At 36.5% G+C, this 20,271-nt stretch overlaps 1 protein-coding gene across 12 annotated transcripts in view; it reads left to right on the top strand.

Annotated features, from left to right (window-relative positions):
* The window catches only part of DMD (dystrophin), a 1,095,710-nt gene that overhangs the window by 530,154 nt on the left and 545,285 nt on the right, over positions 1-20,271 (top strand). Inside the window, exon 1 of one of the 12 annotated variants that reach the window (XM_037376992.1) lies at positions 11,444-11,536. The exons of the other annotated variants lie outside the window; for them this stretch is intronic. The gene's annotated coding sequence lies outside the window, so the exon portion shown is untranslated. Of the gene's footprint in view, positions 1-11,443; positions 11,537-20,271 lie in introns of those variants that run through there. 12 annotated transcript variants of the gene reach the window in all.

The following is a 20,271-nucleotide window of genomic DNA, read 5'->3' on the forward strand; positions in this document are numbered from 1 at the left end:
TGTAGATCTATGCTGCTTAAATCCTAAATCTTAAATTTTCTTTTTTTCCTCATAGAAACTAGGCAGAAGTTCAGAAAATACATTTTATTATTTCTTTATGGTGGGAGGTATCCATTTTAAATGAGTGATTCATAAATTTTCTGCAGGAGGTCTTTACTGTAGGTGGAATAGATGATCAAAGCCCAGTATTCCAAACTTTGCTATAAAGACATTAACATGCTCAAGCAAGGGGTATGCAAGAAGCAAAGGAGCATGCAAGTATTTTGATTCTTCTTTTTGTTTTTTTTTTAATTCCAATACTAAATGCTTTCTTAAAACATTTGTTTTCCTGTTCTGCAGCAGCAACTGACAATGAAAATTTATTTATTTCATACAATATCCTTTATATAATATTTAGTTTCGAGAACAATAAGCCACCCAGTAATTAGATCTGGGTCAGTCCTAGTAAGTGTTTCATCCAAATCAAAGTTGAGGACAGAAACATACTTTTTCTTTTGTTGTTGTTTTTCTGGAGCAAACGCTCTGGTTTTATAAATCTGGTTATATTTATCTATTCTGAGGAGCCCTGATGAGGAAATAAAAAAAGGAAAAAAAATCTGTTTCAGAGATATAGTTTTTAACACATAGTAAAGTTTAAACAGCTACTTCACTCCAGATTAGACATCTGTAATATTTACAGGGTGAAACCTTCTGTAGCTTTCAAATGTCAACTAGATCTGCTAACTGGATGGACGAAGGTCAGAGAGCTTTATACTTATGCTTTATGTGCAGGACAATGAGACTTTTATATTTACACTAAAGAAAGAATCTTGGCTATGCATGATACATACTTGACATGGACTTGAGATTGCTCACAGTTTTCCTTCTAAAAAGGTATTAAATGATAAAGCTAAGTGTTAGTTACTGTGTAGTGCATCCACCATGAAAATAACTGACAGATTTTGAAAATATTGATCTACTAGACTTAGTAGATCAATAACCCAAGTATGTTGTGATTATAAAAAATAAGTAGTGAATATAGATACTGTGATCAAAATGACTGCTTGGTAGTTTTTGCCTTGGTAGTTTTGGTAGTGTGGAGCTAGTTCAGATCTAGCTGGGGCAGAGTTCATAAGCTGTATTTACACTGCATAAAAGGATTGCCCGCATCAGCTTTTCCCAATGGATGCTGCTGGGGAAGGTGTAAAAATTTTGTTTCCCCAAAAGAATCCAGTTTTGTCTTTTCCATCTGTTTGTTGTTTTTTTTTGTTAAAAACTTTTTCTGTATTCTATAGTTTCAAACATTTAATACATGATTACTGACTTCTGACTTTACAGGGTCTTTGCTGTAGTGAAAGGATTCGATATTAAAACTGTTGCTTTGGTGGATGTAATTGATTGCCATTTTGTGATATATATCTAACATTTGATATAGGTCAGATTTCCTTCATTTAGTATTTGAATTGCTGTTTGTTATTTCAATATTAATTTTTATTTACTTTAAATATATTTTTCTAAGCAATTTTATTGCAACATAAATTATAAAAAGATATACCCTTTGTTCACTGTATAGGCACAGATCCACTGATTTATTCCATAAATAAAACAACATAAAACTTTGTGGCATCTGTTGTAATTGCTGTAGGTCTAATGTGAAAGTCCATTGAAGATAACCATTTTTCTTTGAATCACACTTTTGAGGTGTACTGCAAAGCATATATGAAAGCAATTTTCCAAATTACTGTGGCATTCAGTAATTTTAAGGTCATGAACTGTACTCACTTTTACTTCTGGTAAATTTTCTGGGTAATTGTAAAAGACCATACTGATGTGCAACATGTCTAGTAGCTAAAACGCTCATGTAGTTATATTCAGGGAAAATATGCTCAAAATTCAAGGGACACAATTGTTAAAGTAAAACATGAAAACCCTTTCCCTAAAGTACTCTGAACAAAAATTACATACATTTTAAAAGTTTATATGGGGAGGCTTTAAAAAAAATATAAAGAGAAAAGTCATTTTTTTGAATGACATTTCAAAGAAATATTTTCAGTCTTTCAAATATGGATACATAAGGTGAGATTCACTTTACACATCTACAGTGTAGACAAGGGATCATTCTAAACTCCATTTATAGATAATGGAAAGTAATAGGTGCATCTGAAACAAAATCCATCTGATGTATTTTAAATATCCACATTAACTTATTTATTCCCTAGAGGTATTTATTTACTTCTATTAGTTGTAGAGTTTAGATAACTATCTCAGATGCAGAGATCTGTGCAGTAGATGTGAGAAATTAGATGTACATAAATCCCATTGATACATTTTCTGTAATCTTTGGATTTTCCACTATGAATTATCTTCAAAATTTGTCTTTAAATAAACTGTACCAGGGCACAAAGGTGTAAGTAATTGCTTCTAATGTATGTGATTACCATCCTGGGCAGACATGTTGGAGAAGAATGGTGGAAAAAAAGAACTTTTCAGTAGCGTAGTGTTAGATATCAAAAAGGTAATGTAACATAAAATCCTTGGGCAGGATAACCAAGGTATTTAAGTTGGTGTTAATTTTACCTAAAACATTAGAAGAATGTGAGGCATGCATTGTCTAGGATTATGGAAAAGTTGAAGAGATCTGGAATACCATATGACTAGCTCTCCCCTACTGTTGAAACTAAGGCAGAATTTAGAATATAGCTGTGTTTTCAATTCTTGGGGGGGGGGGGGGGCGGGGAGGAGGGCAGGGGAAGACGCTACTTCAAGTATATCTACTGGGATGTTTCATGACCCTTATTGAATGAACTTCCTGACCAGCTCTTGTTAAAAAAATGTCTGAGCAGACATTAGGAAAGGTAGGAAATGGCGATGTCCCAGTCTAACAAAACAGATATCTTCAGCTTAATCATCACTCATTTTTTAGTTTAATTTTATGGTCTTCATTGGTCTCTTTACTTTTACATGTAAAAGACTCTGAAGTTGTTTTCCGTAATAGCAGATCCCAAGGCTAATTTGGAATTTATATAGCTATCCAGTTTCTTCTTTTGCTGTTTTGATCTAATGGAAATTTTTCAGTGTGTCCTTATGGACTGCATACACATACGAAACATAGAAAATGCTTAATCTAATTCAGTTTTTATAAAGGCTTTTTCTGCAAAAGTGAATTTATTTTTTTTCCTTTTTTAATTTCCATGATGTGTTCTACTATATTGTACTTAGCAATGCTCCTAGGGTATTTTGAGGATTAAGGAGTTAATGTTTCCATATTGCTTTCAAAATGCAAATACTGTGCAAGGTTTTATTCACCCTAATAAATTTATAGCTGGGATGTATCATTTTCTGACATTGCAGTATAAATGATATGATGTCAAGTTTACATTTGACCTTGAAGATGCTCAATGACTCTTGTGCAGCTTTTCAAAGATGGATAAAACTGTCTATTATCTGCAACTGTATTATCTAGCCAAACTGTGGCAGTATTCTATCCCTGTTATGATTTCTGTTCCAGCCTGTAACAATGAATTTACTCAATTGAGATGCTATCCATTTTTATGCACTTTCATAATACTGATACAATGTGCAATTATTTTATTTATTTTATATATCTATATATCTTCTGAAGCCAAATTCCACGCTTTTACAGGTAAAAAAGGCATACAATAACAACAACAACAAAAAATAGGTGACTTTGTTAATAAATTGCTAGACTATTCTGTTTATTTAATTTTTTGCAATTTTTTAATTGATAGATTAAACTGTTGTCAATCATAGATACTTTCAAGTAACTACAAAGTAGTTTGCATTAGCCATGCCTGTAATTCTGTGTCACTAATATGTAAGTTAATTAGACTAAGAACAGAAATGGGAGTTACAAAGTATGGGCTGTCTTTTGTGTAACAATTTTTTTCTTTCTGATATGAAATACCACTTTTCACTGACAACCAATCCTTGTAATACCCCAGCTTGTCATGCTGGCCACAGCTATGACACAAATAGAACATGATACTTTCGGCTCCTGAAATGTTGGAGTTTCTGTATCTGCTTTTACTGTCTTGTTGCTGTTGGTGGTGACCGAGTCAGAAAAGAACAAGAAGGAAGAAAGCAGGAAAAAAAAACCAAACCCAAACCAAACCAAACAACCAACAAACCCACCCCCAAATAACCCACAACCAGGAGGAATTTGCCTTCAGTGACTTAACTGTCTGTAATTTGAACGGCATTGTATTTACTATAAGACGAAGCTTTATAGTGCCCTCCACTATTGATAGTGAAAAAAGGCAGATGATTTTTTTTAAGAAATCATGCATTCTGCTAGGAGGCAATTGAATTAACACTCACTTATTCCTGAGTCTAACCCCGTGTTTCCCTATGGTCATAGTCACAGCACCATTATCTTTCAGCAGTCTGCGTACATTTTTCATATGGGATACCCCAAATAGGTAAATTTTATGTTGTCTTCAAAGATGGATAATCAGGGAAAGGGTGTAGGATTTTCAAAGTCATCTGAGAAAGCAAGGGGCTAAAAGATCATCAATTCCACTCAGATAAGAGAACTTAACTCCTTTAAATTCTTTGAAAATCATGAATAAACAGACTAACTGATTCTGCCCTAAGTATCAGTAAAATGATCTAGCTGAGAAGGAGAGAAAAATCAGGAGCTTCTGAGTCCTTTTGTACTGTGCTGCTTTTATAACTGACACACCAAAATGAATGCTAACAATAAACAGACTTTAAAAACCGTTAAGTAACAAAACTGATATATCTTATTTTATCATTTTATCAACACTCATTAGAGTATTATATATCTCTCAGATGATATGACCAGTGAGCTCTCCAGACACACTCTTGCTTCACTTTTGATGTATTGAATCAAACATGAATACTGTGTCGACTTTTCATTTGCTATGCTCATTTCTAGTGTTATCCACATGTCTTCATATAATTCATGGATTCATCTTCATAATTAGGTTGTATTTTTTTTCAAGGAAAAATATGCTTTAGCGTGAGATTAAGAGAAATTTGATTTTCTCTCTTAATTAACTATTTTGATGGAGGAATTTGGTGCAGCACAAAGAGATAAGATGTATGTAACAGCTTAAATATATCCATTGAAGTTGATCACATTACTATAGGAGTGAATTAATGAGGGAATAAATCAGTGAAATAATACATAATCAAAATGAATATTTAATATCCAAACCCAGTGTGATAAAATACAAGTCTAAATAGAACATGCATTTCTTTGAAGTAGAATAATTTCATCTTTCTAACTAGTGTGCACACTTTGAGTGATGTTCTATTTCATCACAGAACAATTTCTCATGCTAAATTTCATCTTGGAGGGAACCACAAGATGTGCAGAAGGAGCAAAATTAAATATTAGTTTTAAAATGTGCTTTTCAGTGGTACGATTTTATATGCAAATTTATATATTAGAGTTGCTGGAACTATTCAGGGTGTTTAATGTAGCTGACAACCTTCCTAGAATGCACTTTGTAATTTTCTTCAACACATACGGTAATTGGTCTAAAAATACTTAGCAACAAAACAATTATTGACATTTTTTTCTCTCAGCTGTAATAAAAAAAAATTACAATTTGATGATAAAAATTAAGTTTTTTTGTTGGATGATAAGAAATAAGCAATTATTGTCACGGTAAATTACCATCTTCTAATAAACCTTTCTCTAAGAATGTATTAGTATATAAAATCTTGTATCCAATGTCCTTGTGTGGCTAAGCCCAATCCAATTGACTGAGACGTGATGATGGTGAACTACAGGATGAGAATGCTGTGTTAACTCCTCCTCCTTAATAACTGTCTGTCAGGTGAACAGTCATTTGATCGGGCAGTAAGGCAGCTGGTCAATATCGGTGATATCAATAGAGAGAACACAGCTAGAGCACCCTGTACCCTTTGCAATCCCTAGTAGTGCATACGCAGGCTTTTGGCAAATTGATTAGTTTGCATGGTTGTGGTTTAACCCCAGCCGGCAGCCCAGCCCTACACAGCTGCTCACTCACTTCCCGCCCCCAGTGGGATGCTGGAGAGGATCAGAGGAGTAACAGTGAGAAAACTCGTGGGTTGAGATAAAGACAGTTTAATAGGTAAAGCAAAAGCCACACACGCAGGCAAAGCAAGGAATTCATTGCTCACTGGGATGGTGTGAGAAGCAGAAAGGGCCTTGACCCTGTGTAAGCACTGCTCAGCAATAACAAACACAACTATGTATTATCAACACTGTCTTCAGCAGAAATCCAAAACATAGCCCCATACCAGCTACCGTGAAGAAAATTAACTCTATCCCTGCCCAAACCAGTGCACCTGGAAAGAAGAAACATTGTACGATATGACCGTATTATTTTTCAGATATATCAGTGAAAGAAAAATTTTGAGATAAACTCACTATCCCATCTAGAAGTGATCTGTGCACATGCCAAGAGCCGAAGACAGGGGATGGCAGTCATAGAAGAAACAGGCAGTGTATTGGCAGAAAGATCTACAGTGCTGACAGTACAGCAGGTGCTGCAACACTTACAGGCAGTATTTTTCGTTATAGGTGAAAAAGCAGCTTCCGCTACTTTCTGTGTTCAACTTTGGTGTTTGTGTATTAAGGAAATTCTTACATATCTATCCATTTAGAAACTTTGCTAATAACTTATTACTGGTAGATTACACTCATCTGCCTTAATATACTCTTTTTAATATACCCTTTTAGAAAAATAGGTATCTGCAATGTAAGCCATTTTACCTGACATTAACAAAACTCAGCTTACTTAAAACCATTGCTGTTTAGAAGGAAAAATTAAAGGTGAAATCAACAACTTTTCAGTGAGTCACTTTAACAAGAGAGTTCATCCATGAGACTTTTTGAGTCTTTGGCTTTATTTCAACTTCATGCACACCTGCAGAATATCTTACCTATTATGCGAGGATTTCAAACCTAGGTCTATACAGCATAGTGAAACCATGGAATGGTGCTTGACAAATGATACAAAGCAAAAGTCCATGTAGTTTAAGCACATATTTTTTGTTATGGTATGTAATAAGTGTCTAAACTCATCTGAATGTTCTGATACAGCTAATAGGAATGGGTGTAGCTCTGAAGGGTGATGTGCAAAGCCCAAGGTTGAGACTGGTGGCTTTCCTCCACACAAAAGTCACTTAGAATGAACAAGAAGAAAACACTAGGTGGAGGTAAGTAAATCAGGACTTCATAGTAAGTCCTGCTCCTCTACAGAACGTCCCGCTCCAGGTGCAGAAAAACCTGCACTGTCGGGAAAGCCTGTAACAGATTATAACTACAGGTGTTCTTGCCCAAGAGCTGGAAGCTGTAAATATCTATTTCCTGAAAGAAAACCAGTCTGTAAAATAGCAAATAAAAGGGAGCTTGTCTGCTTAGTTTCCTTGGCCCATATGGGACGGAAGGAAGATTGCTACCTCTTGTGAATGTATGTCTTGTACAATGCTGAACAGGGACCACTGCTGTCTGTGTAGGGGTGTTCAAATTTTAGGGTAATGGAAGGTTATCCTTTTCATTCTTTTGCTCTTTATTTAATTTTTCATTCCTACTTGTGTTCTTGTAGTACTTGCAGCACTTGCACGTGTACTGCAGCAGCAAGACCTTTGTCCCTAACTGTGCTAACACCTGAGTTTCTGTGACAATCATGGAAAGTACGAAACACTGATTTAATTTCTAAAAGGTTAAACAATCCCATGAACCTACAACTTTCAATGGTAATATTGCAATTCCTTCCTTCGTATGTGCTGTAGTAGCCTATAAACTATGCCAACTTCAGGTGTGACTGCATCCTTTGTATAATTTCTGTTTTCAGGAATCTTTGGTTAAGTAACGATGAACGCCTTAAAGCCAAAACGGTGGTATTTTTAGCAGTAAGAATAGAGAATTAGTAATAGAAAGGAGGCCTTTGTCATCTACCCATCTATGCCTTCTTTACCTATGAAGTCTTAATACCTCCTGCAAATAACCTAGACACATATAATACCTTTAAAGAGCCCCTTCTGTCTGCCTTATACTTCTGTGCTGTTTTTGCAAAGAATGAATGCTGTCTTTGAGATACAGTCCTTTTAATGCTGCTGAAACTATTTTTCCTTCTGCATTCCTATTATGATACCTGTCTGACCGAATCCTGTCAGGCTCAGCAGGACAGTGAATCAAAATTTTCAAAGTTGATAGATCTGGCAGTCTCCTTTAGTAACATTCACTGCCTTTAACTTAAGCCACTCTTTTTCCTGGAGTTTTCCTGATTTCTCCTGCCTTTGGCTGCCCATTGCACTACAAACTCGTGTTGATGTGAAAAATACAATCTCCAATATGGTCACAAATAGAAGTGTCAGTAACCAGGGCAAGATGAGTTGTACTTTCATTGCAGAGTTATTCTAAATGGTGATCCAAGAGCAATGAGGAAATTCTTGCTGTGTTTGAGTAGCCACAAAGATCTCTGATATGAGTGTTTTACACTGATGTATGCTTCGTTTCACATTCAAATGAGTTGTTTTCTACATTGTCTAGAATTTGCTGTGGATTATCTACATCTGTTTAAACATGCAGCCGCCTGTCTGTTGTAGGAGAGCTCATGGCAAACACAGCCATGCCTTTCTGTTGAATTCCTATTCATTTGCTAAGTCAAAGTATTTGTTCTCCATACACTTAACCTCAGATGACTTGGAAACCATTTTATCTCTGTGTAACTCCCTGATAGCTGTAATCAAGAGGGTCATTTTAGTGGTTTTTTTTTTTTTCCCCGGATCTACTTCTGTGGCTTTCTTAAAGAAGTGTTTCACTGGGGAGCTGGGGATGTGTTAGCTTTTATCCTTTGCTGAAAGGCTGCAAGATGTCAGGGATGAAAGTAAAACTGGTTTAGGATATGGCATGAAACAAAATTGGGATAAGTGTGTGAATCTTTTTGCAAGACAGTTGCTTTACAGTCAGTCCTTGTATAAGACAGTCAAAAGGAACTATGAATGCATATTATGTGAATGCACTATTTCTGTCTAGGACACAAAATGGACTGCTAATGGCACATGACTAGTCAAGAAATGTATATGCAAAACGATTCCTGAAATAGTACAGTCCTAATATAGCAGATACATAATGAATTCTTTGCCAAGAGGTTATCTGGATTCCTGCTTACTTAAAGAGTCATCAAATATAAACAAACAAACCATTTAAAAGTGTGTTGAGCTGTTTTGCTTTCAATGAGTTTTGTACACAGGAGAGATGATGGACTAACAGCCCTTAAATACATCACAGAGCTTGCAGTTGAGAATTATCTTCTGTTCACAACCCTGTCAATGAGTGTGTATTCTAACCATCACTTAGTATATAAGTATTTAATAAAGTATTATTTTCTTATTATTATTTTACGAGTCTTAACATTAAGGAGTACAGACAAAAATCTGCTTCTTTAAGAAAAAATTTTCTATCCATATTGTAAGCTGTAGATATTTACTTGTGATAGGTGTATAGCAAATTATTTTTTTCCTGCAATTAATAGCTACATTGTGCATTTCAGCTATTTCTCTGAGATGTTCCTTTCATTAGGTGCGTAGATTTTACCTGGTATTAAAATTTGTAATATAGTTTTCACTGCATTACAGATGTTTGCATTATAAGACAATAAAATGAGACAAGACTGAGAGAGTGCTAAAGTATTTGAGCATTCTGGCTAATTTTCCAGAGCTGCTCACAGGAGTGTGTTTGAGAGCTGATAAGGCGCTAACTATATTAAAAAGACACAGGCATAGCATAAGTATTGTTTTTCCTTTTCAGTCACTAGAGGATGATTCCTTCATGCATTAGCAAAAAAGTGCAAACCCAAAGAACATTATGTATTAAACTTAAAATTTTCAAGATTTAAATCTTAAGAGAGTTCATTTTTTAAAAAGATAAATGAAATACATCTGGCATTTTAACTTCTGTTTATTGTTTCTAAACTCATTAGCGACTGATTGCCTAGAAATCACAGCTGTTTGATGAGGTCAATAGGAGCCAAAAAACCTATACAGGCCAATTTAATGCCTCATAATTGGCAATGAAATTTGGAATGGGAACTCCTTATCATTTAGACAGATACAATGTTAGTGAAGAAAAAAACCCAAATCCTCTGAATAGATAGATAGTTGTGAAAGTTCCCATTCCTTTTACCTTGGTGATCCCTTTTCCTGCTTGTCCTTTATTATGTGACTTGTTTTAATGGAGCCTAAGACCTTGGAAGTGGTAGAGGCATTCCTCCTCACCGAACCTCACTAAAAATAGGTACTGCTTGAAATAAACTGTGCTATTCAAACTATATATCCAAAGTGCATTTCTTGCCAAATGAGGTTATCACCTCTATGGTACAGCTGGCCTCTTATCTTCCTGGCACTTTTACTACTGCTTCTAACCCCAGATTGCTGTGCCAGGGCCAAACAGTAGAGCCCTAGAAAATGGTATTTTCATTGTCAGCAAGCAGAAATAAATTTGTACACTACTATGGTTTGAGTAAGAATGTATAAAAAAGCATGTATTCTTCGACATTATTCTTAAAACAGCAAGGGAATAAAAAAGCCAGTCCTATTAGATAAATAAATTATTATTTCTGTTATATTTCATATCTACAGCATTAGCTATAACAGTCAAAAATGTTCAATTTTAGACAGGCTTATCATAATAGTGGAAGCAGTGTTCTGTGTTCTGCTGAAGAATATTTAAAGCCTTAGCATGGTGTAATGGGCCCAGTAGTGTCTCAAAAAATGGATTCATTCTAGACTGAATGTAGCATGAAACATGTAAAGCCAGGTGTAACTTGGTGTTGTAGGTAGACATGTAGGTTTTCTACAAGGACTCAAGTAATGCAAGTGAAACAGTCTACACCTTATACAGGAACATCAACATCTGTATGTAACAGGGAAGAAAGGAAATACATTTTTATAGTTAATTGAATCTAAACTAATAAAAAAGTAATCCACAGAAAATTACTAAAATTGAAGTCTAACTAGACCTAAAATTATTTTTATTCATATGTTGCATTTTCTTTACGTGATTATAACTTGAAGGCTGCACTGCTCATGTTATTCCATAAGATATTAGTAATGCAAATAGTTAACACATTCTATATTGAAAGACTAGCTGTTAAACTGATGGCCTCCCATGATACACAGTGCAATCAAAACATTACAGAAGAGTAGTTTCGCGAGTATTTGTTGGACTCAGAAGACCAGCTTACAAGTCACAGGCAAGGCTTATCCAATACAGGCAAGATTTTCCCTTTCTCCCCGCCCCCCTCCTCCCCCTCCCCCCTTTTCCCTTTTAAAATCCTTGCTCTCCCTTACTGTTGGTGTGCTGTTGAATCCAATCCGCAAGCGAGGCGAATTTCAGTCCAGCTTTTTCAGGGAGCCGCGGATACACACAAAGTTGGCTGATGTGCCATTCAGCATCCCAGCAGCTCTTTCTCTTCACACTCGCAATGGCAAAGCTTTGTGCGGATGCACTGCTGGATGCTCTGAACTAAAATCGTCTGGGGGAACTTGGCAGGTTTTGGACAGCCTTTTAAAGGTAAGGAAGCGCAAACAGCCGTGCTGGAGAAGGAATCTGCCGGTGGAGAGCGTGTTATGTTAGTGCTGTGCAGGCTGCATCTTAAGTCTCCTGCTCTGATGCAGGAGTCTGTGAGAAATAGGTGGGAGGGGATGCTTTTGTACTTGAAATAAGAAGCCCCAGATTAAGTGTTATCGCAATAACTACTTCAGAGCTGCTGACAAACGGTGTGGTGATCAAAGCTTTCCGAAAATACCTCTGTCAATTATTTATCCGCTCCCAAGTTAAACCTAACTGTATTAAAAACAGCAATAGAGGCCAGCAGCCCCAAGCTGCAAGGTGCTTTGAACATCTTGTCTTGCTGCTTTTTGAAGTCCCCTTATTGCAGTCAGTTTGGTTGAATACTCTGGAGAAAGAATGTTATGCACACTCACCTCTATTGGAGTGTTTTCTTTTTCTATAATCCACCGAGGAACAGTGTGTTTTAACAATAAAAGGCCATTTTTTCATGCTCAAATCTCATACTGTGCTTAAATATCTTTCAAAAGACTACTCTTAGAGCCATATAGATGCCTGTGCTTTTAGGTTATAATTGATTTTCTTTTCAAATGTTGTAATAGCTAAGTGCTTCACTAAAATGTATTTTAAAATTTAATTTCACTTGTAAAGCAGTTCAGGCTTTTTGCTTAAAATAACCTGTATTAGAAATGCTGTTTTTACTTTTGGGTGGTCTGCTTCATCCATTTATGTATGTTCTTCAGGTTAGTGGTATATCAGAATGTCAGAATAACACAAGAAAATTCTACTATTGATGCTCATAGTCTATTTGAATTTTTCCTATTTTGATGAGCTAGTAGGTTTTATGTTTTGCAAGATTATACAAGTATTTTTTCACTATTTCTTAATCTCAAAATCCAACATGAAGTGCATAGTGTTTTTCAAGTTAATCTAGGTAGTGTTTTAACAAACAAACAGCACCCCCACTCCTATAGATTTCTCATAGTATGCGTATTACACAAATGTTTATGGTAGCATGCATACCTCTTTTTAAAAAGTTTTTACCTGACAGTAACTCTGACAGCCTTTTTAAATAAAAAAGTGCAGAACGTTTTTTCCCAACTCTTTAAATGTTTATTTTCTTGTAAACTTTTATTTTGATATCGATTATAGACTTTATGTCTTAGAATTGCATGTGTTACGCCAGGCTGATATTTCTTTCTGCTGTTACTTAAGGAAGTATTTGACAGTCATTCCCATGCATTTTCCAATTTGAGTCTAGAGTAAGTTAAAGTCTGAATACATATCAGATTAATTTTACATTTTAAATGAGGCATACCAGATAATGACATGAAGCAGAAAATATCTATATATGATTTTTTGCTTACCACTGTTAGCATAGTTCATAGAAAGTATGAAAAGAGATTATACATTTTAATATTTAAATTACTTCTGGAATTGCAGATTGATATTTTCAATGGGTTTTCATTACAGTTTCTGCCATTGAGGGAATGTGAGGGCTTTGAGAAAGATGGAGTGCTGTAATTACCAGGTGCACATGTTCATTAATCCTTCCTGGCTAGAAAAAGCTTCAAGTTCTTCTCCAGTGGCATATTCGTAAAGCTATAAATATCCAAATTGTGTCAGCCAAGAAGTCACACAGAATGGAGGCTCTTTTTGAGTTCAATTTCATGCACTGTTGCTTTGGTCTTGTGAGGGAGTGCTTTGCATTCCTTATGACTGATATTTGTCCTCTTCCTTACAAAAGTTCAGAAAACAAACTGTTAGGTCATAGATAATTTTGTTTCAAGTAAATGCAGATATACATGCAGAATAACAACTATTCTTCAGGATAAAAATATGTAAAAATAACCTTCTTAAGACTCAAAACAGAAGAGTTGCCAAGATAATTTTGATCTTAAACATAACATTTTAGTAAACAAATTGGAAAGCTAGAGTCTAGGCTTAGGAAAATTTATTTTAGAGGAATGTCTATAGCAATCTGTTAGCACTGCTTTTCATTTAGCTATACACTGGTAAGTTAAATAGCATGGTGATGAAATACTGCATTTTTATCCTCTGACTTTATTTTAAATATTCTAATACAAAAGTCAGTCTGTAATTTCATATCAACAGAAAGTTTAGTAAATACATTTGTATCTCGAGCTGTCTGTTTCTATATGGATACCGAGACATAATTACATAAGTATTGTATTTAATTACAGAACATGTAAAGGTAATCTTCATCAGATGATAGTTTTTTTTAATAGATATTTGAAATATACAATGGCATCTTTAAAATGCCTATATATAATTTCTCTATTAACGTGTATGTATGTATATATGCATTTCTGAAAATATTCTTGTTAACTTTTACTGGAAGTGCACTGAAATATTGAATTATTCCTCCCTACCCCCCGCCCCAATTCCATCTCTCAAATCTGTCATTTAACTTATAGGACTGTTTTGGGACTAAACATCAATTTAAATTTGAAAAGCACTAAAATATGTATTTGATTCAGTCGTAAGTGTCAGTAATTTTAGACTTTCATGCGAGTTCAGAATTAAGGTCTTTGCTGTTTGAGAAATCACGTTGCAAATTTTTGCTTTAAATTAACTCAGAAAACTACAAAATAACAGAGATAGAGAGGAGATCATACCTTGCTTACACATGAAAATAGTAATTTTTACCAAAAAAGCTTGAAAGAAGATACAGGTGTTGCCTGTAGCTTGTGCACTTCATTCACGTTACCAGTCTTTACGAATCACTTGAGGAGATTCAGTGTTTCCTTCCTGTCCTACAAAAACCAAGTGGTATTTAATTTTATTTTTATTATAATAAGGACAAGAATAGAACTGCATCTATGTATTATTTAGGATAGAATGCATGCAGAACGTGAAAAGGCAAAGAGGCTGGGTATGGCTACTGGCCCCGCAAGTTCTCTGGCATCTGGCGGCGCTGGGGAACTGTCCAGCACCGAGCCGCGCCGCAGCCCCACTGCCCTCGGCCCTTGCCTAAGGGTCTGAGAGGTCTGGGCAAACATGAAGTTGGCTCTCAGGGTGTTCTCTCCCAGGGAGCTGAGAGTTAGATGGGAAATACAGTGCACGGTGTGGATTGCAGGCAACTTTTTAATGGGGATGCGGGGTTTGGGTAAAGGATTAAGATCAGCCTGTCTGGCAGGGTCACGGTGCAGCTCCTGGGCAGGTAGCATTTGGGCACAGTACCGTGACACGGGTTTAACCTAGTATTTTTATCTTATGTTAAATAGTATAATTTCTGGTAAAAATAACGTATTTGGTTTATGTGGCAAGGTTTTGGTCGCAGGGCTGCTACACGGGGGGCTTCTGTGAGTAGCTGCTGGAAACGGCCCCCATGTCCAATGGAGCCAATGCCAGCCAGCTCCAAGACTGACCCGCTGCTGACCAAGGCTGAGTCCATCAGCAATGGTAGTTGCACCTCTCTGATAACATGTTTAAGAATGGGGGAGAAAGAATGCTGTGCAACAAGTTGGGAGAGAAGAGTGAGAATATGTGAGAGCAACAGCTCTCCAGATACCCAGGTCAGTGCAGAAGGAGGGGCAGGAGGTGCTCCAGGTGCCAGAGCAGAGGTTGCCCTGCAGCCTGTGGTGATGACCGTGGTGAGGCAGGCTGTCCTCCTGCAACCTGTGGAGGTTGGCAGTGGAGCAGATCTCCACCTGCAGCCTGTAGAAGACCCCATGCCAGAGTAGGTGGATACCCAAAGGAGGCTGTGACCCTGTGGGAAGCCCATGCCAGAACAGGTTCCTGGCAGGACCTGTGGCCCTCTGGGGGACCCATGCTGGAGCAGTTTGTGAAGAAATGCAGCCCATGGGAAGTACCCACGTTGGAGAAGTTCATGGAGAACTGTCTCCCATGGGAGGGACCCCATGTTGGAGCAGGGTGAGAGTATGAGGAGTCCTCCCCCGAGGAGGAAGGAGCAGCAGAGACAACTTGTGATGAACATGTCCCCCTGCACCACTGGGAGGGAGGAGGTGGAGTAAACTGGGATTGAAGTTCAGCCTGGGAAGAAGGGAGGGGTGGAGGGGAAAGTGTTTTAATATTTGGGTTTATGTCTAATTACCCTTCCCTGATTTGATTGGAAATAAATTAATTTTCACCAAGTAGAGTCTGGTTTGCCTGTGACAGTGATTGGTGAATGATCTCCCCCCGTCCTTGTTTTGAGCCATGAGCCTTTTGATATATTTTCTCTCCCCTGTCCAGCTGAGGCGGGGAGTGACAGAGCAGCTTTGGTGGGCACCTCCATCCATTCAGGGTTAACCCACCACAGATAGGTCGTTATCAGTATATTTTTATATCTTGCATAAGAGCATTTTTTTACATTGTTGTACTGAATATTCAAAGAATGTTTCTTTATTTTTTTTAATTCCAGCATTTTCCTTGTTAATCTACTTTTGGTCTGGTGTTGGTGGTTTTCTTAATTGTTTTTAGCTTAGTAACTATTTGATTATTTCTCCCTGTTACTAAGAGGTTGTGGCAAGACTAGAACTGCTTTCAGGCACAACTTTTTTCATGTTCATCAGTTCTAATGATTTTCAGAGAAAAAAAACAAAAAACAAAACAACAAATCCACAACCAAAACACTAAGTCATGGAAATGTTCCTTCCTTCCCTTTGAGAGATTTATCTAAAACTTCATTTAAGACAGACTGAAAAAAAACCCCAGTTATCATTAATGAATCCATAATAGGTGGCTCTTACAAACATATTGTTCTATTCATGCTATTTAGAGACACAAAACCTCAACATTATGAGCCATAATCTGACCTCAATTGTATCTCTGCTTAAATTTTCAATTGTTACTATATGCCATACATATCTGGGGGGGGTGGGGGGGGGAGTGGGGGGGGTGGGTGGGTGGGTGCGGAGGAAGTCTTAAATTCCAGTTGGGTATCATTTCACATGTATATACTGTCATTCACATTTCTCATATAAAACCCTTGCACTGTTGAGTTTCACTAGTAGGAAAAGTTTGTTGTCTGTCAACAGAAAACTGTACAACTTGTATCTGACAAAACCAATCAATACGTATGTCTTCCCTGAACTCAATTAACTAAAATATTATGAAAGAACACAAAACAAATTCAGTATTATATCCGATGAGAGACCTGTCTAGCCTAATATTTAACAATTGGACTTTATGATCTTAAAGGTCTTTTCCAACCTACATGATTCTATGATTCTGTACCTGATGTAAACAGTAGTACATTCTCAACAAGGAGTAGAAAAAATGAGCCCAATATGCAGTGATGCTTCCCAGGTGTATTTCCTCATCATCCAGTGCTCAATACTTTAGTGACTTTGTGAGGCACTGCTTTATGTCACAGATTTGAGTGGAGTTTAAAATCATATTGTGTAATGTTTCTTTTTTTGGTGAGCAAAAGGTCAAAAATCAGTCTTAAGGACACTTTATCCCATTGTTTTCCTGAAAAACATTATCTCTTTATTTTCTTTGCTGCTTTTAGTTCTGGCCACTGGTAATGATTGGCCAGATATCTTCTTAGTTTTGGTTCATCAGAAAACAGCTAAGGCGTTTCAGCTAGCTCCTGCATACATTTAATGATTAATGGTGTCTTACTGAAAATATATTCACCCTTGGACACCCTTTAATGGTTTATTTTCTTTCCCCTTTTCTTTTTTGTACACTTTTTTTACGTAATAAGTTTTATAAAACAGGTGAGTGCATATTTTTGCATTTCTGTACTTACTTAGAGACAGCATAATGGCTGTAAAATTACCTGAAATTATTTATGGGTAAATGGAGTTTTCCTGATATGTTTTTCCATAGATTCTATTTTTCAGCCTAGTCTTCCAAAATCCTGACTATTTATCAAAGCTCTGTGTGAGGACAGAATGAGAAATGTTATTGTGCAGCAGTAAAACACATTAACATTATGTTAAGTACACTGGTAAGCATGCCATTGCAATTTCATTGATGGACATTGAGTATGTGATGAATTTGATCGTTAGAGTGGTATAACAAATGGCCATCTCTTTTTCAAAGTAATGTTTTTTAGTCTAACTTTTCTGTAGCCAGTAATGTAGATTTGCATTGCCTCTGGCAAAAGATGGAGTTCAAGCTCAGTCTCTCACTTCTTTGATGAACGTAACTTAATTTCTAGGCCACAACATATTAAGGGAGGCCCCTGTTTTTTAAAAGAAAATGGCAGCCATAACCGCTTTTTGCATGAAACCAAATTCTTTCTGTTTGTGTTAGGCATACTCAGGGAAAACTTAGGGTTTTAGCCCCCATTTTTGGCACTGTTTAGTGCAGCATGCATTTTATATGGCAGTAGTGGTATGCATGTGCAGGATTAGCCTATCTATACATCCAAATGGCAGTTAGGTATGTCTCTGGGTAAAATCTGATATCTGGACTCTAGTTGATAGTCTAGTCATCAGACATTTCAACTGTGTTAAAATGATAGTATATGGTATTGTGAATATATAGTTCTTTTCAAATGTGTTTTTCCCACATAAGGGGAGAAAAGAATGTAGTGGCATGATTTTGGATGCCAAAAGGGTATTGTAGTTAGTAATTAGCACGTAGGTCGCCCTACCTCCAGTTCTTTGCTTCACAGATTTTCCTTCTGTTTTGAGTAACTTGCTAAAACTCTGACATTGTTGCATACCTATGCCTTTTTCCTTTTCTGTTTTGTTTTGATTTCATTATTCATTTACTTTATGTTTCTTATTTGACCAACCTTCAAAGTTTGCTGTACAACAGAAACCACAAGAATCTGTCTTGATAAAATCAGTCAGCCAAGAGGCCAAGGCCTTTTGTTACCTGTGATGAGGTAAAAATTGTGATTATGGTGTAGCACAGGCATACCTTGGTCTGGTTAATAGTAGCAATATAACCACCATAATACACATCCTAGTGTGGACTGTAAAGCAATTAATAAAGCTTTTACCAGTGGTTCATACTAACTGCATTGCAGGCAGCCTTGAAATTAGCTGGTAATATTATCTGAGGTCTGACTGGCTTTATGGGTGTCCATGACCAGCCCGATGCAGCTTTAGATCACCTAACATCTGCAACAACCTTGATTTCAGAAAAGCAGTTTCTCTTGCCCGCTCTTTGACAATCAGTGTTGTTGCAAGGAGCCACAGAAGAAACCTCTGGTAAGTTTCTATGCACAAGTCAGAATGGAATCAAAAAGCTCTTTTTCTGCTCTCCTTTCTTCATTTTAGAAAGTGATGTTTGGAAAACACTGTGCTCTTTTCCTCATCTTGCCATGTCCTTTGCTATGACCTGTCTTAGATATAACATGAGTGTAAGCAGAAGGAGCTACCATCTTGTAGCCTGATCCATTTCTGTCCATTATAGATTAGCTTTTCATTGCTTCTGGAAATGGAGGTGGACATACACAGAATCCTGTAGAGGCTGAACCACCAATCAATCTCACTAGAAACCCTTAAACAAGTAAATCTGAGCTTGTAGTGTCCTTTACACTACCTACAGAAGTATAGATATTCTGTTTGGAAACCATATACTCTTGACTTTCTCTCCCGTGGAACAGAAGATTGAAACTGTGCCAGAAATTCCATATGCAAAGTACCATATTTCATTTTTTTTAGACTTTATATCATATGATAACTGTATTTAACAGAAAGAAGCTATTCTCCAAACCGTAGCAGTAAGAGGAACAGATTGTATTTTTAATTTTTTTTTTCCACTGGAATATTAGTGAAGTGGCCCAGATGAGTGGTGTGTTAATACCTATAATGCTTTATTACAGTTAGGATCACAATCATCTTGTGGATATGTTGTTGTTGATCACTTAAATTGTGTGGGAATTTTAGTTCACAGACAGAAATTGCTTTGGATATTAGCAATGTAATAAAAGAAAAGCAAGGTGAGAAAAGACAGGAAGCAGATCTGAGATCCATCGATGTTTCTCTTGACCTGCAGCATCATTCTTGACACAGTTACAGGACACATACAAAACTGAAGTAGCAGATACATACATTCCCCCTGCGTGATCTCCTTCTACAATATGTTATCTGGTAAACTGCAGTCAGCCTTTTGTTGTGTTTAGGAGATTAAAAGGTCCTGGAGGTTTTGAGGGGAGAAAAGAAATGTAGAGGACTAGAAATGTAACATGGATTAAAAAAGTACAAAGTCAACCAGGTTTATCATACATCCTAATGCCAAATTATATTTATAGATATAACCTTAAAATGTATATTTTACTTGCAGCTTTAACACTAGTGAAACCGTATAAATTCTTCTTTCTGTCACTTTTTAAGCTATATGTTTGTAACAAGCATAATACTTATAGACAACTAATCACTGATTTTTTATATTTTTTAAAAAAATCTTTGGATAGTTTTTTTTCATTAAAGTAATTTATAGGTTAGCATACTTGATTCCATGGATATTTTTTTCCCTTAGGTATATATATTAAATGTTCAAACTGTGAGAACCACGGAGAAATTCACCTAATGCTTATACAGACTCTTCACCATATTTCGAAATTATTTGTTCACCCTGGAACTGTACAAGGAATCAGCAGAGCTGCTGAATCTTAGCAGTAGCATGCTCTGTTGAACTTAAAGCACCTCTGCTTTCTAGTTTCATGAGAACCAGCGGGTTTAATGCCAAGGAAGTTTAACTGATACTAAATATAGCATCAGTTAGAGGGCATATCTAGTAACATTACAGTGAGCTTCAAATGTTACCATCATTCACAACATTTTCTATCTGCCTAGTCTATTATG

The sequence above is a fragment of the Falco rusticolus genome, chromosome 2 (genome assembly GCF_015220075.1).
Source record: "Falco rusticolus isolate bFalRus1 chromosome 2, bFalRus1.pri, whole genome shotgun sequence".
Taxonomy (NCBI): Eukaryota; Metazoa; Chordata; class Aves; order Falconiformes; family Falconidae; genus Falco; species Falco rusticolus.